Source organism: Aegilops tauschii, chromosome 3, assembly GCF_002575655.3.
Source record: "Aegilops tauschii subsp. strangulata cultivar AL8/78 chromosome 3, Aet v6.0, whole genome shotgun sequence".
Taxonomy (NCBI): Eukaryota; Viridiplantae; Streptophyta; class Magnoliopsida; order Poales; family Poaceae; genus Aegilops; species Aegilops tauschii.
Genome location: NC_053037.3, coordinates 12,174,083 through 12,197,828, shown reverse-complemented (window position 1 = coordinate 12,197,828; position 23,746 = coordinate 12,174,083). Strand labels below are relative to the sequence as shown.

Below are 23,746 nucleotides of genomic sequence, written 5' to 3'. Positions count from 1 at the left end.
GCACACCTGCACGTTGCGTACGCGGCCGGAAGCAGACCTAGCCTAGTGGCGTTCCAGTCCAATCCGGCGCGCGCCACTCAGTCGCTGACGTCAAGAAGGCTTCGGCTGATACCACGACGCCGGGATACCCATAACTACTCCCGCGTAGATAGCTAGTGCGTATAGACCAAATGGCCAGACTCAGATCAAATACCAAGATCTCGTTAAGCGTGTTAAGTATCCGCGAACGCCGACCAGGGACAGGCCCACCTCTCACCTAGGCGGTCTCAACCTGCCCTGTCGCTCCGCCACAAAGATCCACTTGCGGGTACTCCTACGAGCCGACCCGACTTTAGTCATCACATGTGTCATGTATATAGTATATAAGTATATACCCGTGATCACCGCCCAGGTGATCACGGCCTGATAGTATAGCACAGCAGACGGACAAGAATGTAGGGCCACTGATGGAAAACTAGCATCCTATACTAAGCATGTAGGATTGCACGTAAAGGTAACAACAGTAGTAGCAAAGATAGGCTATGCATCAGGATAGGATATCGGAAAGCAGTAACATGCTACACTACTCTAATGCAAGTAGTATAGAGAAGAATAGGCGATATCTGGTGATCAAGGGGGGGGGGGCTTGCCTGGTTGCTTTGGCAAGTAGGAGGGGTCGTCGACTCCGTAGTCGAACTGGGCAGCAGCAGTGTCGGTCTCGTAGTCTACCGGAGAGAAGAGGGGGAAGAAACAGTAAATACAATGCAAACATAAGCATGACGATGCGTGACATGACAATGAGCGGTGCTAGGTGTGTCCTAACGCGACAGTAGATGGTGCCGGCGAAGGGGGGGAACATCCGAGAAGTATTCCCGATGTTTCGCGTTTTCGGACAGACGGACCGGAGGGGGAAAGTTGCTAGTTCGATAGGTTAGGGAGGTGTGGTGGACGAACGTACTGCGTATTTGGATTCGTCTCGTCGTTCTGAGCAACTTTCGTGTTGAAAATATTTTAATCCGAGTTACGGATTAAAAGATATGATTTTCTAAAGATTTTATTAATTTCTAGAATTTAATTATTTATTTAATTTAATTCGAAATCTGGATTTATGACATCAACATGATGTCATGCTGACATCAGCAGTCAACAGGGGTTGACTGGGTCAAACTATCGCGTGGGTCCAGTGGGACCCACGTGTCATACTCTGTTAGGTTAATTAGGGTTTAATTAAACTAATTCTGTTTAGTTAACTAACAGGTTAATTAGATTAATTCATTAGGATTAATTAACTTTAATTAATTAATATTTACATGATTAAATAAGTTAATTAATTATCTTATTTATTTATTTTTATTATTTATTCTTATTTATATATTTATTAATGTTAATTAATTAATTTATTATTTTTATTATTATTATCTTTTATTTTTATTTATTTATTTTTTTAATCATTTTTTTAATGTTCCAGGGGCTGGGCCCCACATGTCATGGGGCCAGTGGGAAGTGGGTTCGGCGTTAGCGGGCGCCCGGGTGTGGTGCGCGTGCCCGAGGCCGTAGCCTGCCCGGGCGACGGGGGGGGGGGGGGGGGGCGAGCAGAGGCGCGGGCGAGCGTGGGGAGCGGCAGCAGCGGCGGCCGGCGTGGAGCTCTGGCGGGAGGCAGAGGCGAGCGAGGTGGGCAGCAGTGGGGGAAGCGGGCGAGCAGGGGGCGGACTCGCCCGAACGGGCACAAGGCGATGGCGACGGTGCGGCCGGCAGCGGCGACCAGCACCGCGGCACGGCGGCCGGAGGCGAGCGCCGGAAGGGGGGAAGAGGCATCGCGGGGAGAGGGACGGGGGCCGAGGCGAGCGCCGAGTGGGGAGGGAGCCGCGACCGCACGACAGCAGGGCCGCGCGGCCGTGGGCGCGTGTGGAGGCGCGCCGGGCAAGGCGAGGTTGCGATGAGCGCAGTCAGCGCTCGTACGAGGCGGTGGTCCGAGGCGTGCGCCGGCGCGGTGAGCACGTTCGGTGCCCGGTCGGCGAGTGTGCACGACGACGGAGGGGAAGAGGAGGGAAGGCGGAGGCCGATGGCCTCACCGGCGTTGCAGGGGCACAAGGCGGCGAGGCTTGGTGAGGCGAGTCGGGGAGGAAGACGAGGAAGGCGGCGACGAGGTGGAGGCGGTCCAGCGAGGTCCTCCGGCGGCGGAGTCGTTCCGGGCGACGAGGGCGGAGTCGGGGATGGGCGGCTGCGTCGGGATCGGGCGCGACCCCGATCTAGATCGGGACGAGGGGAAGAGAGACGTGGGGGGGAGGAGTGTGGGGGTAATGGGTGCGGGGGTTAGGGTTCGGTGGTGAGGGGGGCAGCCTAAGTAGGCCAAGGGAGTGGGTGGGCCGGCCCATTCGGGCGGCTGAGGCCAGCTGGGCCACTTGGCCCAGCGCGGGGGGTGTCTTTTCCTTCTTTTTTTATTGTCTTTTCTTTTATTTATTTTCCTTTACTGTTTTATTTTATTTCTTTAATAGTTATAGTTTTATAATAAGTTAAAGCCCACACCTAAATCGGAGTTGTAAAAAGTTTTTAGTGACTAAATAAACTAGTTTAATATTTGTTTATATTTAATAACACTTATATAATTGTTTTTGCTACTGTTTTATTCATCTCATAGTATTTAAACATTTTATAAAGGTGTGGTTTCTCCACCATAATTATCTGTGCAATATTTGGTTCACTCCGAACATTTTTGTTTCAATGTTTGAAAACTTTTGTTGTTTGCCATATTTTGAATTGATTTTTGAACGGTTTTGAACTAACGAAGGATTAGAAACAGTAATGGAGGTGACGTGGCATCATTAGCAGAGTTTTACTGTAGCTTGATTATCCGGGCGTCACAGGCACCAGCCCCAGGAGGCCCATGCACCAAGAGATAAGGGAAAGGGAGAGTCGTAAAGGGGGAAGGCACCTCCGAGGTGCCTTGGGGAGGATGGACTCCTCCCTGGCCGCACCCTTCCTTGGAGGAAGGGCCAAGGCTGCGCCCCCCCTCTCCCTTGGCCCTATATATAGTGGGGGGGAAGGGAGGGCAGCAAACCTAAGACCTGGCGCCTCCCTCTCCCTCCCGTGACACATCTCCCTCCTCCCGCAGCGCTTGGCGAAGCCCTGTTGGAATCCCGCTACTTCCACCACCACGCCGTCGTGCTGCTGGATCTCCATCAACCTCTTCTCCCCCCTTGCTGGATCAAGAAGGAGGAGACGTCGCTGCTCCGTACGTGTGTTGAACGCGGAGGTGCCGTCCGTTCGGCGCTAGGATCATCGGTGATTTGAATCACGACGAGTACGACTCCATCAACCCCGTTCTCTTGAACGCTTCCGCTCGCGATCTACAAGGGTATGTAGATGCACTCCTTCCCTCTCGTTGCTAGTAAACTCCATAGATTGATCTTGGTGATGCGTAGAAAATTTTGAATTTCTGCTACGTTCCCCAACACCTTGCCCCCTCCAATTCTGTTGTACTAGATCGGGATCGCGCCTTGGCGCGAGGGTGCCGGTCCCAACATTTTGGTCAATCAAGTAATGCTAAGCTAGTAGTAATTCAGGTTTAACATATGCTATTAATTATGATCACTGGAAAGTTTGTTGATACAAATAAATAATTTTAAGCTGGACCTTTCCATGATCAAACTTTAGTTTCACAAAATGCAATGTACATAAACATAATTTTAAGCAGTGAATCTTCAAAACTGGCACTTCTCCAACACATGTTCTGCATATTCGAATTCTGATAAAGCCAAGTGCAAGCCTGAACTTACGAATATAACATAAGTTTGAAAACATCCAGGAATGTAAGTTGACTAAAACGAATGTCAGTTGTGCTCAAAGCTACAAATTGTAGAATTCACAAAAAAGGGTATCTAGTGCAGGAAATTACCGAGCCAAAATATTTTGAGCCAGATAAATTAACTCTAAATTTTGTTTCTGTGACCTAGAACCCGAATATGGCAACGACCTGGACTGCAAGTTATGTGGCAAACTAGCCAGAAACATCGTCAAGCTCCATGATGCCGGGTGAACCTGGATGAAGTGGAGCAGCGTGGATCTCACGTCAAAGAGGACAGGCAACGGCGACGGCTGGCCACCGGTTCCAGCGCTGCCGCGAGCCCCTTCTCCATGTGCTCTCGCGTCAAAGAGGACAGGCAACAGCAACGGCTGGGCACCGGATCCAGCGCTACCACGAGCTCCTTCTCCATGTGCTCTTGCGTCAAAGAGGACAGTCAACGACGACGGCTGACCACCGGATCCGGCGCTGCCATGAGCAGCCAGCCTCTCCTTTACAGTAAAAGAGAAATCAACACAAGAAAACTAATTAAACCAATAGGGAACTACACCTGAAAACCACACGTGTCTACCCATTGTCAAAAAAAGTATGTGCCTAACCCTATATCCTAATAGTAATGCTACATCATGCAGGTTCATTAGAGCATTGATCATCATCCTTACTCCAGTATTCAACATCAACATACACTTGCAAGCAATCAAACTTTAGCCCAATACAACATAGGCATAGCTCCACGAGCAGATAAAGCACTAAAACTGTAGGTGTAGAAAAATAGTAGAAGTAGAAATAAAGTAAGTGCAGAAATAATTCAAATGTAAATACAGAAATAAAGTAGAAATAGAAGTAGAAGCAGCAATAAACTGTAGATGCAGTAATCAAACTAAGTAACTTATAGGCTGGACCAGAAAAACCGACACAGGAAAACTAAAAAAACTAATATGCAACTCAACCTGAAAACCACACCTGTCTAACCCACTGTCAAAAAAAATGGTGCTACAGAAGTTAACAAAGTGAGTTGCAGGTTATAACAAATAAATAATTTCTGGCGTGATCACATTATAACAGATACATTATCTCCATAGGCTGGACCGGCAACATTCCAACCTGAACTTTTAGGCAAGGTAAGAAACTAAATCAACCATGTTGAAGATAAAGAAATCAAAATTGAAATCTACAAAACATCTTTGACACATAATCATAGGGTAGAAATGAAGTTTTTGTTTTTACAGCCCTAGGGAACTAATAATGGGCAGTACCAAATAGCAACAAGCTCATCAACAGATAATATTCGCTTTTATACATACCATGAGAGATTTTCTGCATGGGGTAGAACATGAAATTCAAGAGGCAACAAATGGCTTTGGATTTATTTTGAATCATTTGAACAAGTCATCGAATGAAAACGAAACCATATCACCATCATCTACAGGCTCCCTCCAAACCGAACATATGCAATAGACTGCATAATCTTTTTTCCCTGGAATCAGGATTGCATACTCAATGCACTCCAATCTTACAGCATTGTGCAACAAACAAAATAAATATGTGGTAGGCAAGTCGTGATAGAATCACGGATCGGTTAGGCTAGGATTCCGGCAACAATGATGGTAGGTATTACCTTCTTCTTGTGGCTCGAGGAGCTCCCGGTGCCGGCCATGGTGACGGTGGCCGGTGATGGCAGAGTAGCGGTGGCGGTGCTTCCCGTCAGGACTGCACTAACCCTAGATCGGTAGGGGATGTAGGTGGGGTGTACGGCGTCGCGACGAACCTCGTGATGCGAGCCGCCGGCCCCCACCTCTTTATATAGTGCAGGTGACAGGGGCCCGTCAACCATAGTGGGTTGAGCACCCCCGATCAGGGCGCAGATCTAAGGGCCCGGTGGGCCGTTGGGCCCACACGGTGGAGATCATCCTAACATTCTCCCCCTTGATCTCAACTTTTACTTTTGACCTTATACTTTTAGTTTACTCGTTTCATAACAGATCAATACATAGAACATGTTTCATCGTCACAGCTCAATTGCCGATAAATCAGACAGCCACAACGTACCTCTCTGTTTTGAAACAAATTCTTTAACCTTGGGCCCTTTATTGTCCGGAAATCTTAGACTATACCATAAAACCCATGTCGACTGTGTGTTCTCTGAACACACTGAGCGGTAAGCCTTTAATAAGCAGATCTGCAAACACTTGTATGTTGCTTTTATGCTTCAAGCATTTCTACATAATTCCGGACTTTCTCCTTTACAACGCATAACTCTGTGTCAGTGTGTTTGGCATCAACACTTGACTCGTTGTCATAGGAGCGAACAACTTAAAATGGTTATCGCTGTTGTCAACCATTATTAACTCCGGGTACAGGTCTCCTTAACCATTTTGCCTGTCCCTCAGCCTCATATCAAGCTATAAAATATCTTTGCATCACATTGATGATAATTGTTTCGTTCTTTGGAGCTTTTCCACACAAAAACCTCCAAGTATGAAAGTTAGCGACAATTGTGGATTTCGCTATACATTTCACAAGTCATGTCTTTGTACTCACAATCTTTTGAGAGCACTTATTTCTTTCAGCACGAGGCCGATATCTTTGACTCATTCCAGTGATCTATATATGGACTGGATATTGCCAAAACAACCCGGATACGTGAATTGTGTCAGGGTCATATATTGAGCTTCCAACAGCTGAAGCATATGGTACCATATCCGTTTTCAATCTTTTCTCATCAACTTTTGGAACACCATAGTTTCCAGTTCCATTACCCTTGACTATAAGAACAGGCGTAGGTTTTCTCGCATGCATACTTTAGAGACCTTTGTTAGCATGTCCATGCGACTTCCTAATACCCCATTTTATTATTTTCTTGGTGAATCTCGATATTTATAACGAGAGACACTCCGAGAAATGCAATTTTGAACTTTGAGGACAAGAACTTCTTTTCTCCTCCTGAAGTAGATTAACATCACCACTAGCAAGTAGGACGTCATCCACATGCACATGATTGGGAAATGAATTCCCCATTCTATAACTTTGCATGAATACAATTGTCCTTCCATTTTCTATAACCCAAATATCATTTGATTCTTTAAACTTTAAATGCAACTGTCTATAGACTTGCTCTAGTCCATAAAAAACTTCTTGAAGTAGTATCCCTTGTGTTCTTTACATTCATCTGATGTAACTCAGATCATGATGTCGGTCATGATGTGCCACTGACACTCATTGTAATTTGTTCATTCTCTTTGCACAAAGTCTTTCGATTCAAGTCGCGATTTACACCTTTACATATTTCCTTTGGAGTCACATTGACCTTGTAGACCTTTTACAGCCTACTGTTTATGCTCCATTGGAAATTACTTATGAGTCCCAAACATTGTCGGGATTCACCAATTTTATTTCATCTCACATAGTCTCTTATCATTTAGACAAACAGACACTTCTCTAAGCTCGATTGAGCGCTTTAAATGAGGTGAGATCAACCTCGATTTGAATTTCACTAACATAGACTTTATAGTAATCAGAAGTATCTGATTTTCTCATTCCTTGAGACCATCTGTGTCTCAGGTACTGGCACTTCTTTCATATGGGGTTGTTGTTGCTCTGTCATTGCCAAGAGGCAAATTAATTCCATAGTCTTTTATTTCGAAGAGGCAATAGGTTTTACATGGACCTGTGTCACAAGATCCATGTGTACTCATTCATCCTTTATAGAGCTAACATCAGGTGTTGTATAGGTCATACAACATGCTCCCCCAGATTACTCCATCTTCACTAAAAATGGCGTATCTTTAAACTTTATTATTTGGGTTTATTCTATTAAAACTTTCTTCTTTATGGCACTTTAAGCACCGTCTTAGTATTCCTTAGTTTGCTTTCAGAACTGTAAAAGATCCAGGAATACAACTGTTTCTTTTCTTTAGGGGTATTATTATGATCGTCGTACTCCCCGAGACGATCACATTCTTCATTAATGGATATCTCATATATCTTTCTCCCCCTCGAAATGTGGCAAGAACTTTTCTGCCACAATTTCGAAAAACCATTCACAACTCTTGTGAATTGAGGAAACTTTGAGTATCTACTTCATTTATCTGATTACTTCATACGAAATGAAGTTATCTGTTAACTGGTATGGGAGTACTTTTTCCTCATTCCATTTCAGAAACTCAACAGAGTTCTTTATCATTAGTACTTTTGCAAGTCACACTTGCATATCATTCTTATCTTTAGGTTCGTCTTTAACTTTTATTCTCCTTGGATTTATCGAGTGCTTAATGACCGTGGTGTACGGTCGATACTAGGAAAGCATAATAGCTACTCCATACTTTTCTCCCAGTGTGGGACACACTAAACGCACATGAGTCATCATATCTTTCTCATGTCATACAGGATAGGTCCTTTGCCTACATTTCTCCTGCCATACAGGATTTTTGACATAATACTATGTCAACTTTACCTAGTTACGCATGTATTTTCCCAGACTTTTCCCGCCAGGCGATTTTATCATAATCATCTTTTCCCGCTATACGGGTAATTCCCTGTAAGGGACATAAATGCCATAATTGGCTCTTTTGACTGCATATTCAATCATCAAATTCAGAAATAAATCCAAATGCTCTTTGACACACATGCTTGATCCGACGTTGGTCAAATTAAACACACATGTTGCTTGTTTCATCTCAAATCATGTTGACTGAAAAATCTTCTTTTTCAGAGAGAGTACATGAAAAACATTCGTCAACCAAGACTCTCAATGATCTATATTTTTTCTTTTCTTGGAATAATATCCAATAATTCTTTTTCTTTTAAAGCCATTCTTTAGAGAGAACATACTCCCTCACGTTATGACCTTTCTTGGTCATCTTTCGGGTCACAAGTACCCAGCCATTTGCTTTCACGAATGAAAGCATGGAAAACTTTTAGTCTGAGAAAAATTAGCCAATAATCAACAATAATGAGCATAAAAAATAACCCCATGTTGGTCTGGTTAAAAAATATGCACATGAAACTTTTAAAACCTTCTTTTATATTCGAAATCACCGTTGGGCAGAATTAGAATAAAACATCATCCTTCTACATTAATTCCATATCACCGTTGGGTGGAAATGGAAATAATGCATATTACTCATAAACAATGTGATGATAGTATTTTATTAAACAACTTTACCTAGAAATAATAATCATCATCAACTTTATTGCAGTGAACAAGAAATATACATTTCTCTAGTTCAAGAGCATTTCTTGATCTTTAAATGTTCTCTGAAAATTGATCACTTTGATATAAAATTTATCAGAGATTTAAGTTTCGAACATAAGGCTCAAAGAATTATAGTACCGTTATCATCAATGTTGGTTAGAAAATAACAATACCATATTTTAACTTTAAAACAAATATCTTTCTTTTATCATATCGGAAACTATCTGCATCTTATTTCACCCATAGGGGAAAACATTGCTAAGAACAGTTCTTCCAATTAAATTTTCCCGTTGGTTCCAATTTAACTGGAGGATAAAACTTTTTCTTTGCAGCGGAAACTTTCAATATTCTATGCAGAAACAATTCTGCACTCATTTACTCTCTAAGCAATTTTAACCGGTTGGTTCATAAACGCATTAGAGAAGCAACAATTTAATCTTTTACTTTAGTTCTATTCACTTTTAAAGGAGCACTTTTATTTTTATTTGCAGCAGAAAAACATGAATAGAAAATTCATGAACTTTTTATCCTTTACATAAACTTTTCTTGGACCAAATAAAAAATTCATGAACTTTATTATTTTCTTTGTAAAATTCATGAACATTTCTTTTTCTGAAAATTTTCTATTTTCATTTTCAGAAACTTTTTCTGTTTACTTTTCTATTTTCTAAACAAAAAATTTCGTTAGAAAAATTTTGAAAAGAAAAAAAATACTGTATAAAATTTGCCCAAAAAAATGGACAAAAATAAATCAGTAAAACACGGCAGCTGCACCCGGCCTCGGCCTGGCGCGTGAGGCAAAAATCGGCCACGGCCTATGAGGTGCGGTCCACGGCCTGCTAGTCGAGCGCCGTTCGGCCGCCCTAGCTAATCGGCCCACGGCCCGCCGCGGCAGCGGCCTGGTGCGTTCACGCTTTCGGCCCAATTGGCCTGGGGCGGCGCTAGGTCTTTGATCCTGGCCGTTCTTTTAGATCGGACGGCCGAGCGGGGTTTTCGGTTGGACAAAAACGGGAGAGTCCCCCGATCCCGAAACCTAGTCCCCATTTTCCCCCGCGTGCGCCGCTCGCTTCTCAGCCTCTCGCTTCCGTTCTCTCTGTCGCCCGGCCACCGCGACGGCAGCGAAAAGCCACCGTGTCGCGTCTCCCTTCCTTTCCTGTGGTAGAGAGAGAGGGGGTCGCGCTTGCGCCCTCCTCTGCTCCCTTACGCGCCCGCCTCTGTCTCTCTCTGTGCTGCAGCTGGGTCGGGGCTCCGCCGGCCGCCGGCGACGGCGTGAAGCTACCGCGCCGCGCGAGCCGCACGCGAGCTTCTCCCTTTCCCCGCTCCATCTCCACCTTCTGTGGCAGAGAGGACGAGGCTACTTTAACCCTTCTGCTCCCCTTCGTTTTCGACGACAGCAGAGCTCTCTACGGCGGCGTCTTGGTCATCCCCCTCGCCGGCTGCGTGTCCACCTTGCGGTGAGCGCGCCGCCGTCGAGCGGTTTGTTCGCGATGCCCTTTGCCCCGTGTGGGGTAGTTCTTCGTCCGACGCCTCGGCTTGCCGATGCGCGTCCGGATCGAGAGGAACGGCGCGGCCTTCCGGCGGCGCACTTTGCCCTTCTCCCCTCTTTCTTTTTGTTTTGGGGTTAGGGTTTCTCTCGGGAGGGGATTTCCTTTTCTTTTCTGTACCGAAAATCCTAAACCAATCTCTGGCTGATACCATTGATAGAATCACGGATCGGTTAGGCTAGGATTCCGGCAACAGTGGTGGTAGGTATTACCTTCTTCTTGTGGCTCGAGGAGCTCCCGGTGCCGGCCATGGTGACGGTGGCCGGTGATGGCAGAGTAGCGGTGGCGGTGCTTCCCGTCAGCACTGCACTAACCCTAGATCGGTAGGGGATGTAGGTGGGGTGTACGGCGTCGCGACGAACCTCGTGATGCGAGCCGCCGGCCCCCACCTCTTTATATAGTGCAGGTGACAGGGGCCCGTCAACCATAGTGGGTTGAGCACCCCCGATCAGGGCGCAGATCTAAGGGCCCGGTGGGCCGTTGGGCCCACACGGTGGAGATCATCCTAACAAGTCGAACCCTGGCCCAGTGAGACGGAGGCATACCTCGATGAGAGAAAAATTGCACAGAACAGGCACACACTATTGTTCCATAGCCTTATCTCTGTGGTGGTTGCAAACTTGAGTCCTCCTTGGCTGAACCGCTTGTATATAGTCTGTAAATTAGAGAATACAAATACCTCATCGATCAGTTTAGATAAAATTGCATTGGTACAGGCAATACCTAAGACTACACTCTGCAGAGTGGTAGTAGGTTAGAGATATCAACACAGTTAATCGTACATTATCAAGCACCGATAGGACCTCTCTTAGTAGAAGAATAACTTCCACAATGAAAAGAGTCGGTCCTTATATTATTGTAAGCCAAATGAACCAATATAGGAACTCATAATTAGTAGCAAAAGCAAGCTAAATATTCAAACAGGGGATGGTCGATGTCATGGATCAATGAGATAACTACGTACAAAATGAATGTTAGTGAACATGAGATAAATCATCGCCTGAGATTGAAGAAAGAAAATAGATGAGTTCATCCTTGATCTGCAGTAGCACATTTAGAAGTAACCAGTTTCTTCCTCAATCATTCAAGTGCCCATAACATAAAGGGGGCGTCAAAAGGAAAATTCAAAATATTTTTCTTACCAATGACTTGAGGCATAAGAGACGTATACACACAACCAAGGGATAGATGTTGAGGATTACCAGAAGGTCAATTGCATATGGAGCCTATCCATCTTAGTGGTTGGTTTACTGACAACCAGTATATGAGGTATGTTTATTATTTATGGGACCTGCCCACTCAAGCCCTAATATCCCAATTCTGAACATTTTGGTAATTTATATGACACATTGTAAGCATATTAAGCACTCACAATTGATTATTTCCTCATTGGTCACCTAAAGACCCTTTAATATACTATGACTAATAATGATAGAAGTCATTAAGCTCTTTATGATATTTTCTACTTCAGATTGCAAGTGGCATTAAATGAGTGCGCAAAACAGAATGTAAAAATAAAAAAGGCTCAAGGTACTTCTGACAGAACTCCTCCCAGCATTATTTTGGTATATAACTTAAGCCCTGGATCAAATAATCTAGCATGGTAGATTCTTCTTCCTAATGGAAGCACATATATGTAGGAACTGCTAGTTAATCACAAGTCCAACTAATTTATCAAACCAAGCCATGAATGGGAGCAAGCATCACCTTTGTAGAGATAGACCAAATACAAAAATAATTCTCCTATTAAGTTCTTTGATTTGCATCTATCATCGCTACAAATATGGTGTTAGCCGAGGCAATTCTTTTCCTTATGCTGACTTTGGTAAGGCCAGACAACTATTCCCTCTAACTCATATAAGTTCCCATTCAAACATTTGTGTAATTGAACTACTGTTCCTATCTTCAAACAAGACACTTCCCGACGTTGCAATTATAAAAGCACTTGCACCAGAAGTGAACATTGGCAAGCATGGCAAAGCTGGCATATAATTTAAATCGAACACTCCCAATCTATTAAATTTGCGATTCTGATAACATAACAAAGATATACTATCAAATCTAAGAGTGTGCTACATTTGAAAGCCCGATTTCATGATAAGAGAAGTGAAAAAAAATGAAAGAAAGATAGGTAAAGAAAATAGACTATACCTTCCCCTGAACGCATCCATCTCCCTAAAATTTGGCCCAAAGAGTTGGTTCAACAAGGTACTCTTTCCTGCTCAAAATAACAAGTGGATTAATCTGAAGCCAGCTAAATTCTGAAGTACGTCCTATCTATTTGTGATAAAGGGCAGGAAGCCCACAACTCACACATATCATCCAAGAATAAATGTTTATGTTCAATATTAGACTATCAGTGAAATAATGAAAGTACGCATTTTACAGTTAATATCAGAGAAACTAACAAATAACCCCCAAGAGAAAGGATATACGGTGCTTTTATAATTAACTGTTCATCAGTGGGCTTTGATTCTTAGATGTCACTCATGTCAGCAAGTGAAGGGCTCAAAATAGATATGCACGAACACAATATTTTTACAGAGCAACAATATTTTTCTCATGTATGTACGCCAATGCTTAAGTACTAATTTTGTACACCATGGATACATCTGTATGATACAGGGCACTTTATAAGTCCTGGTTCATCTGTGTGCCATATCATCTAGATACATAGTCTTAACTAAACTTTGTGTGGCCATACATTTTTCGATCTGGGCCTCGCTAGAAATAGGATTTCATCTCTCTTTTTCTCATGCATTCACAAAAGCAGAATATATGCAGTCAAGGAGTTGATAGGCAGTTATTGAGTACAACATTTTTTACTAACCTTAATCCGGGCATATATCGGGTTCCCGGTTGCAGGCAGTCAGCTTGTACGATTTATCCACCCTGAACAGGAGGGTGCAGCACATCAAAATGCAGAGCATGTATAAAATCAAGAAAACATCTAGGGATCAACAGCACCTCCACTGCCACATACCAAATATGCATTCAATCTCTGAAAGAAAAGAAAAACACAATGATGATGCTGCTCCTTTTAATCATTTTATCAGGAACTCTTCGAGCAATGGAATTGTAGTCATGGAGTAAAACCAACATATAGCTATATTATACACAGAATGACATAAACATGCAGCCATCGTTTCTAGGGGGAAAACATGGATACACAGATGGAGAAGCTTACCACCTTATCTTGCAAGAAATGATCTTCTTGGCACTTGAAGCGAGTCTTTTTGTTAGCGCTCTACAATATTAGAAGATCTGTATATCATTAGAAAGCATCGACCGACTGTGCACCAGAATAGACTCAGAATCAACTTGTTGAGTTGTCCAACGCATAATTAGATGCAACTCACGGATTGAGCAGCACCTACAGCAAGATGGCAAAGCCACACATCAAACAGAGGTGAGGTACACGGAATCCAACCCAACACAAGAATCTCAGCACACAATTACTCATCATGCATATAAACAATCAACATGAGGTTGCAACAATGACGAACCAATCTGGTGGAGATCGAAGGGGTCCCTGGCGTCGAGCCCTGTGGGAGACCCCCAGCTAGAGAAGTCCACCCTCTCGCCCTTCAGCTTCCTGCAGAGCAAAAGCAAAAGTAAATGGTCATGGGGATGTTGCTGTTAGTTACTGCTGCCGGAAGTAAGAGGCAAAGATCACCGTGGGCTTGCCTGAACTTGCCGGGGACCTTGCCCTTCTTCTTGTAGACGAAGGTGACGAACCCGAACATGTCGTTCTGCTGGTAGGGGATGTGCACGTCGTGGACAGGACTGTAGATAATGCGCTTCAGAGGACAAGCACGATTAATCCCAGCGAGACTTCGAGGCAGAGCTGAATTATGACTGTGGTGTGCGAGTGAGCATGGTGATGTACCTGAAATAGTTGGAGTTGTCCTCCTCGCGGAAGGTGCCGTCCGCCGTGAAGATGAGGTATATCTGCCGGGACCCCGGGTTTATTAGCTCCCCATTATGCAAATAAAAAAAGAACAATAAGCTCACTCATAAAAGGAACAATTATTATTGATTATAACTCACTCTGGAAAAACAATGAGTGATAAATTTGTTCCTAAACAGGAACATTATCATGAGCCAGTGCTGAACAACACATGGCCATACTGAGCTTTCTACTGGGAAACATTAAGCACATTCCACATCAACTGAGCACAAAGCAATGCATGAATTGCACTGAATATCAGAGGAAAAGGTGGAGTAGAACGGGTGGCTCACCAGTGCACGAGCAGATCCACGTACCACCAAACAAAAAAACTGAGGAGGGGGCACTAGATCGATCTACATCGACAACTCGAGTCTGTACCAGCAGCAATGAGCGGAGGGGAGGTTTGCTTCTGCTGCTTGTACATCTACCGAATATATAAACAAAATGTTATCATATCCCACATAAAGCAAGGAACCAAATAATCAAAAGCATATGCAGCTGAGGAGGAAGAGGTACCTAGCAGTGGTGAACCAGGGAGTCTCTCACCAATTCTTCGGCTTCTTTCCCGCCACCGCCTTGGGCGCCGAGTTCTTCTTCCCGGACGTGCTGCTCTTGCGGGAGCGTTTGGAGACCGTGGCCTCCTGGTCGGCCTCGGGTGCGGCCTTGGCGGAGGCCGTGCTGCGCGAGGAGCCCCGCGACGACGTGATGGCCGAGGGCGGCGAGCTGGGCGACGCCATGGGTTGCGTGCGGCTGGCTAGGGTTCCGGGAGAGGAGGCGGTCGCGGTGGGTGGGTGAGGAGCGGCGACGCGGAGCAGTAGCGGCCACGGTGCTTCTCCGAGGGCGGCGGCGCGAGGGGAAGGGGGAGGGGGCGGCTGCGCGAGGGGAAGGGAAGGGGCGGCGGCTTCGACACGAGAGAAGGGGAGGGGGCGGCGGCTTCAACGTGAGAGAGATGCGAGGAAGAGACCCGACCCTAGCTATCTCGCTGATTGGGGAGCGAGCAACCAATGGTGAGAAGCCACTTGGCATAGGATTAGGTGAAATGTCACAAATGCCCTCGGCGGGGCACGGGAATTTCGGCGGTGGCATGAGATCTTTTAACGGTGGAGCACGCCGACGGGCCGCACGGGACGCGCCTCAGCCACAGCAAATGACATGCGGGGCCCACCAGCGGGTTACCCCACACGTCAGCGAGATCAGGCCGAATCCGCAGAGTGAGAGAGACCGGGAAGGGGCGGTAACTATTCATTCCTATAGTGCTACTCTCAGATCCGACGGCAGAGCACGTTTGATGTCTCGATCCGACGGTCGAAACGCCATCAAGCCAACGCAACGGACGGCCGGATTCGTCTGAGCTCTAAGGAGGCTTGTAGGAGTATCCTTCTCTTATTTCTGGATGATTTGTTAAGTAAAATTCTCATGCATGCACTGGTTGTTTGTAAGTTGCGTTCGAAATATTTAGGGCAGTCGATTTTGTTCAGCACTGGATTACCCTCGCAAAATGCCGTGACCGGCAACACTACCGCACCGTTTGTACGCCATGCCATGCCCGAGCCGCGGCCGCCGCCGCACCCTTCCTCTAAACCCGGCCATTATTCGACCTTTGTGTTCTCCGGGATCGACAGAGTCGCCATGCGTCAGTGTCGTCTTGTTACCTAGTCATAATTTTTTTTCTGTTTAAGCCCGTGATCCACCTATGGCCACACAGACGCATGGGAGCTCACAGTATCCCGACGGAGGAAGTGGACAACGTCATGTGAACTCACAGCGCGACAGGCACGGACGTCTTTTGCATGGGGACGTCTTTTACTGTGGACACGGACGTCTCTTATTAATCTGATGCAGGCCGGACGTGTACGAGCGAACGGAAATACTGGACGGGGCTGCGTCTCACCTCTCGTTTGGTCACCAGTGCCCAGTGCATGTCTTTGGTAATGGTTCTGATTAATCTTCCCAGCCAACGTCACGCCTATGCTTCAAAAACCCCCGTCCCCTCTTCCCGGTGCACTTGAACCTGTCAACCCCCGACTCCCCTCCGCCGGGGACGCCGCTGCCGTGTCGTCCCCGGTTCCACGTTGCTCCTGGCTCGTTGTCGTGGCGATGCCCCTATCCATCTTAGAGCATCTCCACTCGTTCGGCACCTTTAGGCATGAAAATAGTGCCTCTTGGGGGCGAGCCGGCGTTATTTTCGCCGTGGGGGCAGTTGGGTTCTCACTCGTCGCCCAAATTGGCCCATAGACGCCCTTTTTTGGAAAAAAAAAGTTCAGATAAAAATTAAAGAATTTGGACGAAATTCGAACGAAATTCATTCATACTTGTACATAATTTAAAAGACATAACCTAATAACACCTAAAACTATGCCCCCGCCTGCCGTCGCCGCCATCCCGAGCCTTCTATGCGCCGAGGATATTGTAGAAGGCCGTGTTGCGATCTCCTCGAGGGCGCGACGCTGGCGCTCTAGCTCCAGCTGGACGTAGTCATCCTTCTTGACGAGGCAGGAGGAGGTAGGCCCCGCACCTCCTCCGGCAGGGATGCCCGGACGCGCGCGATCTCGGCGAGGCGGCGGGGGGACGGGAATGCCTCCGGCGCTCAGCCTCCATGAGCCTGGCACGCGCATGTCAGGCGGCGCCGGGTAGTTCGCCTCGTGGAGGAGGCATGCCTCCCACTCGTGAAGGTGGCGGCGGCCGAAGCGTTGGCCTCCGCTCCGTCGCCGGGGAATCGGTGGGCCATCGGCGGTACAGGCGGGAAGAGAGGTGGATGGGGGAAGAGATGGGTCGTCGGCGGAGAGAGACAGAGAGGGGGGCTGCGGCGGGCAGGCGGCAGCGTTGTGGACGCATCGCGGCGCGCCTTCACTGCGCCGCCCATGAGGAATCAATGGAAGGCTGACCGGTGGCAGGCGATGAAGACGACGAACGCGCCTAGTCGCTGATCGGCGGGTCCACCAGTCTTTCGCACCAAAAATGTTTGCCCCCGGCGCCCCCTGTTCGGCCTGGGTCCGCTGGCACCAAATTCGGCCCTAACCGGCGAAAAGTGGGTTTCTGGGGGCACGACTGGGCCGTTTTTTCTTCTCGCCGGCGATAAAAAAGGCCTTGGGGGGGGGGGGGGTGGGGGTGTTGGGGGGAGTGGAGATGCTCTTAGGCTGCGCCTACTGATTGTATTCTCATCATCATTCCATTTTTTTTTAGAATGCCGTCATTCCATTTTGAGAAGTGTTTGTGGGGGCAACATCAACTGTATTTTTTTGAGTACAACATCATCGTTATTCCATATTGAAGCTTAAATCTTAATTATTTTAAAGCGCCTATTCGCTCCCCCCCCCCCCCCCCATCCACGTCCTTACAATGTTTACAAGTGACGTGGTTGTTGCCACACGCCACTATTACCATACTAGTGGTGTGCCCACAACACGCCACTAGTAACAAAACAAATTAGTGTCGAGCTCATATATGCATGTGCCACTAATATATTTTCCATGCACAAGAACTACCACGACAAAATTTTCCGCTTCCAGGCTTCATACATGATTTGTAAAGAGTAAAAGCCACCAAAAAAAAGGCCTGCGTTAACATTTTTTATCATCCATCTTTAAGAAAACAATGTAATTAAACATGCTAGATTTTTGGCCTACTAGATATGGCGAAAAGGAAACCAACAATGTCAAAGACGACACCCCTCCACCACCTCATTAACCTCTTGGAGCTTATTTTAATTTACTTGATGCCAAAAACAACCATCATCTTCAAGCCGTTGTCCGTGATGTTCCTGAGTGTGGTTAGTATAACTATGCCAACCCTCGGTTCCTTTCCCATGAGGAACTCCTCACCACCGCCATCCTTAAAGGATATGCATATTTCCACCTTCGTCATGTACTTATCGGTGGTGACGATCCCTGCTTGAAGGCGTAGTCCAACAAGGCCTCCCCCGTGGGATACTTAGGCCGGAAAACACCTTCATAGGTAATTTCTAGGATGCCCCCATGGATGAAAAACAAATACAACACACCAATGTCAGACACCACCATATAGTTATTAACTGCACAAAAAATAAAAATAAAAGCATACTAAAAACATACCATCACATGCTTGATCATGTCTATGATTTCCACTAGGGCCTGGTTATAACAGAATTAACTCCTGAATTTTCATGGCACAATTCTTTTGGTGGTTTACAAAATAAGCCGTGAAGGAAATATGCCCTAGAGGCAATAATAAAGTATTATATATTTCCTTATATCACGATAAATGTTTATTATTCATGCTAGAATTGTATTAACCGGAAACATAATACATGTGTGAATACATAGACAAACAGAGTGTCACTAGTATGCCTCTACTTGACTAGCTCGTTAATCAAAGATGGTTATGTTTCCTAGCCATAGACATGAGTTGTCATTTGATTAACGGGATCACCTCATTAGGAGAATGACGTGATTGACATGACCCATTCCGTTAGCTTAGCACCCGATCGTTTAGTATGTTGCTATTGCTTTCTTCATGACTTATACATGTTCCTATGACTATGAGATTATGCAACTCCCGTTTACCGGAGGAACACTTTGTGTGCTACCAAACGTCACAACGTAAATGGGTGATTATAAAGGTGCTCTACAGGTGTCTCCAAAGGTACTTGTTGGGTTGGCGTATTTCGAGATTAGGATTTGTCACTCCAATTGTCGGAGAGGTATCTCTGGGCCCACTCGGTAATGCACATCACTATAAGCCTTGCAAGCATTGTGACTAATGAGTTAGTTGCGGGATGATGTATTACGGAACGAGTAAAGAGACTTGCCAGTAACGAGATTGAACTAGGTATCGAGATACCGACGATCGAATCTCGGGCAAGTAACATACCGATGACAAAGGGAACAACGTATGTTGTTATGCGGTTTGACCGATAAAGATCTTCATAGAATATGTGGGAACCAATATGAGCATCCAGGTTCCGCTATTGGTTATTGACCGGAGAGGTGTCTCGGTCATGTCTACATAGTTCTCGAACCCGAAGGGTCCGCACGCTTAACGTTACGATGACAGTTTTATTATGAGTTTATGTATGTTGATGTACCGAAGGAATTCGGAGTCCCGGATGAGATCGGGGACATGACGAGGAGTCTCGAAATGGCCGAGACGTAAAGATCAATATATTGGACGACTATATTCGGACTTCGGAAAGGTTCCGAGTGATTCGGGTATTTTTCGGAGTACCGGAGAGTTACGGGAATTCGTATTGGGCCTTAATGGGCCATACGGGAAAGGAGAGAAAGACCCCAAAGGGTGGCACCGCCCCTCCCCATGGGCTAGTCCGAACTGGACTAGGGAGGGGGGGGGCGCCCCCTTCCTTCTTTCTCCTTCCCCCTTCCCTTCTCCTACTCCCACAAGGAAAGGAGGAGTCCTACTCCCGGTGGGAGTAGGACTCCCCCCTTGGGCGCGCCACCTCCCCTTGGCCGGCCCTCTCCCCCTTGCTCCTTTATATACGGGGGCAGGGGGCACCCCAAGGACACACTTGATATACGATATTTTAGCCGTGTGCGGTGCCCCCCTCCACCATATTACACCTCGATAATACCGTTGCGGAGCTTAGGCGAAGCCCTGCGTCGGTGGAACATCATCATCGTCACCACACCGTCGTGCTGACGAAACTCTCCCTCAACACTCGGCTGGATCGGAGTTCGAGGGACGTCATCGAGCTGAACGTGTGTAGAACTCGGAGGTGCAGTGTGTTCGGTACTTGATCGGTCGGATCGTGAAGACGTACGACTACATCAACGCGTTGTGATAACGCTTCCGCTGTCGGTCTACGAGGGTACGTGGACAACACTCTCCCCTCTCGTTGCTATGCATCACCATGATCTTGCGTGTGCGTAGGAATTTTTTTGAAATTACTACGTTCCCCAACAGTGGTATCAGAGCCAGGTTTTATGCGTTGATGCTATGCACGAGTAGAACACAAGTGAGTTGTGGGCGATATAAGTCATACTGCTTACCAGCATGTCATACTTTGGTTCAGCGGTATTGTGAGATGAAGCGGCCCGGACCGACATTATGCGTACGCTTACGCGAGACTGGTTTCACCGTTGCGAGCACTTGTTGCTTAAAGGTGACTGGCGGGTGTCTGTCTCTCTCACTTTAGTTGAACCGAGTATGGCTACGCCCGGTCCTTGCGAAGGTTAAAACAACACCAACTTGACAAACTATCGTTGTGGTTTTGATGCGTAGGTAAGAACGGTTCTTGCTAAGCCCGTAGCAGCCACGTAAAACTTGCAACAACAAAGTAGAGGACGTCTAACTTGTTTTTGCAGGGCATGTTGTGATGTGATATGGTCAAGACATGATGCTATATTTTATTGTATGAGATGATCATGTTTTGTAACCGAGTTATCGGCAACTGGCAGGAGCCATATGGTTGTCGCTTTATTGTATGAAATGCAATCGCCATGTAATAGTTTTACTTTATCACTAAGCGGTAGCGATAGTCGTAAAAGCAATTAGTTGGCGAGACGACAACGATACTACGATGGAGATCAAGGTGTCGTGCAGGTGACGATGGTGATCATGACGGTGCTTCGGAGATGGAGATCATGAACACGGTGCTTCGGAGATGGAGATCACAAGCACAAGATGATGATGGCCATATCATATCACTTATATTGATTGCATGTGATGTTAATCCTTTATGCATCTTATCTTGCTTTGATTGACGGTAGCATTATAAGATGATCTCTCACTAAAATTTCAAGATAAATGTGTTCTCCCTGAGTATGCACCGTTGCGAAAGTTCTTCGTGCTGAGACACCACGTGTTAATCGGGTGTGATAGGCTCTACGTTCAAATACAACGGGTGCAAAACAGTTGCACACGCGGAATACTCAGGTTAAACTTGACGAGCCTAGCATATGCAGATATGGCCTCGGAACACGGAGACCGAAAGGTCGAGCGTGAATCATATAGTAGATATGATCAACATTGTGATGTTCACCGTTGAAACTACTCCATCTCACGTGATGATCGGACATGGTTTAGTTGATATGGATCACGTGATCACTTAGAGGATTAGAGGGATGTCTATCTAAGTGGGAGTTCTTAAGTAATATGATTAATTGAACTTAAATTTATCATGAACTTAGTCCTGATAGTATTTTGCAAATTATGTTGTAGATCAATAACTCGCGTTTGTTTCTTCCCTGTGTTTATTTTTATATGTTCCTAGAGAAAAATTATGTTGAAAGATGTTAGTAGCAAAGATACGGATTGGATCCGTGATTTGAGGATTATCCTCATTGCTGCACAGAAAAATTATGTCCTTGATGCACCACTAGGTGACAGACCTATTGCAGGAGCAGATGCAGACGTTATGAACGTTTGGCTAGCTCAATATGATGACTACTTGATAGTTTAGTGCACCATGCTTAACGGCTTAGAATCGGGACTTCAAAGACGTTTTGAACGTCATGGACCATATGAGATGTTCCAGGAGTTGAAGTTAATATTTCAAGCAAATACCCGAGTTGAGAGATATGAAGTCTCCAACAAGTTCTATAGCTAAAAGATGGAGGAGAATCGCTCAACTAGTGAGCATGTGCTCAGATTGTCTGGGTACTATAATCGCTTGAATCAAGTGGGAGTTAATCTTCCAGATAAAATAGTGATTGACAGAATTCTCTAGTCACCATCACCAAGTTAGTAGAACTTTGTGATGAACTATAGTATGCAAGGGATGACGAAAGTAATTCCCGAGCTCTTCGTGATGCTGAAATCGACGAAGGTAGAAATCAAGAAAAACATCAAGTGTTGATGGTTAACAAGACCACTAGTTTCAAGAAAAGGGCAAAGGGATAGAAGGGGAACTTCAAGAAGAACGGCAAGCAAGTTGCTGCTCAAGTGAAGAAGCCTAAGTATGGTCCTAAGCCTGAGACTAAGTGCTTCTACTGCAAAGGGACTGGTCACTGGAAGCGGAACTACCCCAACTATTTGGTGGATAAGAAGGATGGCAAAGTGAACAAAGGTATATTGGATATACATGTTATTGATGTGTACTTTACTAGTGTTTATAGCAACCCCTCGGTATTTGATACTAGTTCAGTTGCTAAGAGTAGTAACTCAAAACGGGAGTTGCAGAATAAACAAAGACTAGTAAAAGGAGAGGTGACGATGTGTGTTGGAAGTAGTTCCAAGATTGATATGATCATCATCGCACACTCCCTATACTTTCGGGATTAGTGTTGAAACTAAATAAGTGTTATTTGGTGTTTGTGTTGAGCATGAATATGATTTGATCATGTTTATTGCAATACGGTTATTCATTTAAGTTAGGGAACAATTGTTGTTCTATTTACATGAATAAAAACCTTCTATGGTCATACACACCAACGAAAATGGTTTGTTGGATCTCGATCGTAGTGATATACATATTCATAATAATGAAGCCAAAAGATGCAAAGTTAATAATGATAGTGCAACTTATTTGTGGCACTGCCGTTTAGGTCATATTGGTGTAAAGCGCATGAAGAAACTCCATACTGATGGGATTTTGGAATCACTTGATGCTTGCGAACCATGCCTCATGGGCAAGATGACTAAAACGCCGTTCTCCGGAACTATGGAGAGAGCAGCAGATTTGTTGGAAGTCATACATACAGATGTATGTGGTCCAATGAATATTGAGGCTCGTGGCGGATATCATTATTTTCTCACCTTCACAGATGATTTGAGCAGATATGGGTATATCTACTTAATGAAACATAAGTCTGAAACATTTGAAAAGTTCATATAATTTCAGAGTGAAGTGGAAAATCATCGTAACAAGAAAAATAAAAGTTTCTACGATCTGATCGTAGAGAAGAGTATTTGAGTTACGAGTTTGGCCTTCAGTTAAAACAATGTGAAATAGTTTCACTACTCACGCCACCTGGAACACCACAGTATAATGGTGTGTCCGAACATCGTAACCGTACTTTATTAGATATGGTGCGATATATGATGTCTCTTACCGATCTACCACTATCGTTTTAGGGTTATGCATTAGAGACAGCTGCATTCACGTTAAATAGGGCACCATCAAAATCCGTTGAGACGACGCCTTATGAACTGTGGTTTGGCAAGAAACCAAAAGTTGTCGTTTCTTAAAGTTTGGGGTTGCGATGCTTATGTGAAAAAGTTTCATCCTGATAAGCTCAAACCCAAATCGGAGAAATGTGTCTTCATAGGATACCCAAAGGAGACAGTTGGGTACACCTTCTATCACAGATCCGAAGGCAAGACATTCGTTGCTTAGTATGGAT

At 45.4% G+C, this 23,746-nt stretch overlaps 2 long non-coding RNA genes across 3 annotated transcripts; both read right to left on the bottom strand.

Annotated features, from left to right (window-relative positions):
* Positions 1–3,686: 3,686 nt before the first annotated feature.
* LOC123497791 (uncharacterized) lies at positions 3,687–14,117 on the bottom strand. 2 transcript variants are annotated; one of them, XR_006671587.2, is made up of 6 exons: positions 14,026–14,117; positions 13,710–13,892; positions 13,350–13,411; positions 12,671–12,737; positions 11,065–11,174; positions 3,687–5,258 (listed from the first exon to the last, which is right to left on the bottom strand). It is a non-coding gene; the product is annotated as an uncharacterized lncRNA (long non-coding RNA). The 2 variants fall into 2 exon arrangements; XR_006671588.1 differs by lacking the exon at positions 3,687–5,258 and having other exon boundaries at positions 11,064–11,174.
* Positions 14,118–14,159: 42 nt separating this feature from the next.
* On the bottom strand, positions 14,160–15,318 carry LOC123497481 (uncharacterized). Its single transcript, XR_006671321.2, has 3 exons — positions 14,988–15,318; positions 14,409–14,895; positions 14,160–14,319 (listed from the first exon to the last, which is right to left on the bottom strand). It is a non-coding gene; the product is annotated as an uncharacterized lncRNA (long non-coding RNA).
* Between the last annotated feature and the right edge of the window lie 8,428 nt (positions 15,319–23,746).